Raw genomic sequence first — 695 nt, 5'->3', positions numbered from 1 at the left:
GTTTAAAATATATGCACATTGCGCATGCTCAATAACATGTCTAGCTAGTACCCCGATGTTTGGAATTTTAGGAGAATAAAGTTACATCTTGTAGAGTATACACGTGTTTGTGTTATATCACTAATTTGTGAAGTCTACTTGATATTAATAACTCCCAACAACAAAACATTTTCACAGCAAAACATGTTCATATGCTTTTTAAGTAAAATCTTATCTCATTAAACATTCTCACATTTCATAATTGACATAAACCATTTTTTTTGCAATTATATATGTTCATGTCATGTGCCATTAATTTTATGTATTATATGCTGTATTTGTATATGTAATATGGTGATGAGCTTTTTATGCCAAGAAATAAAACTTTAGTTCTGTTCTGTCTGTTTTGTTAAATTTCTGTGTCAGTACCCTTAATTATTATTAATAGGACTGGACATCTGTCTTTGCATGAAAAATGGAGCATTGCATGTACAGTATCTTTACTGTAAAGGTTTGATTAAAAATTAGCAAAGGTTTAATTAAAAATGTCATCAAGGTATATCCAGTCAGCAACTTGGATAACGAATTTCTAAAAATGCTAATTCTTTTTGCAATATTGGCCCCTAAAATATTTCTTTCGTACATTACGTGCACTGTTCAATGTCCAGTCTCCGGTCCCTAAACTGTCCGTAAACGGAGACCGGAGACCGTCAATT

The sequence above is a fragment of the Ruditapes philippinarum genome, unplaced genomic scaffold, assembly GCF_026571515.1.
Source record: "Ruditapes philippinarum isolate M1 unplaced genomic scaffold, ASM2657151v2 ctg9580_1_1_1_1, whole genome shotgun sequence".
Classification (NCBI taxonomy): domain Eukaryota; kingdom Metazoa; phylum Mollusca; class Bivalvia; order Venerida; family Veneridae; genus Ruditapes; species Ruditapes philippinarum.
This window is presented reverse-complemented; position numbering follows the sequence as displayed.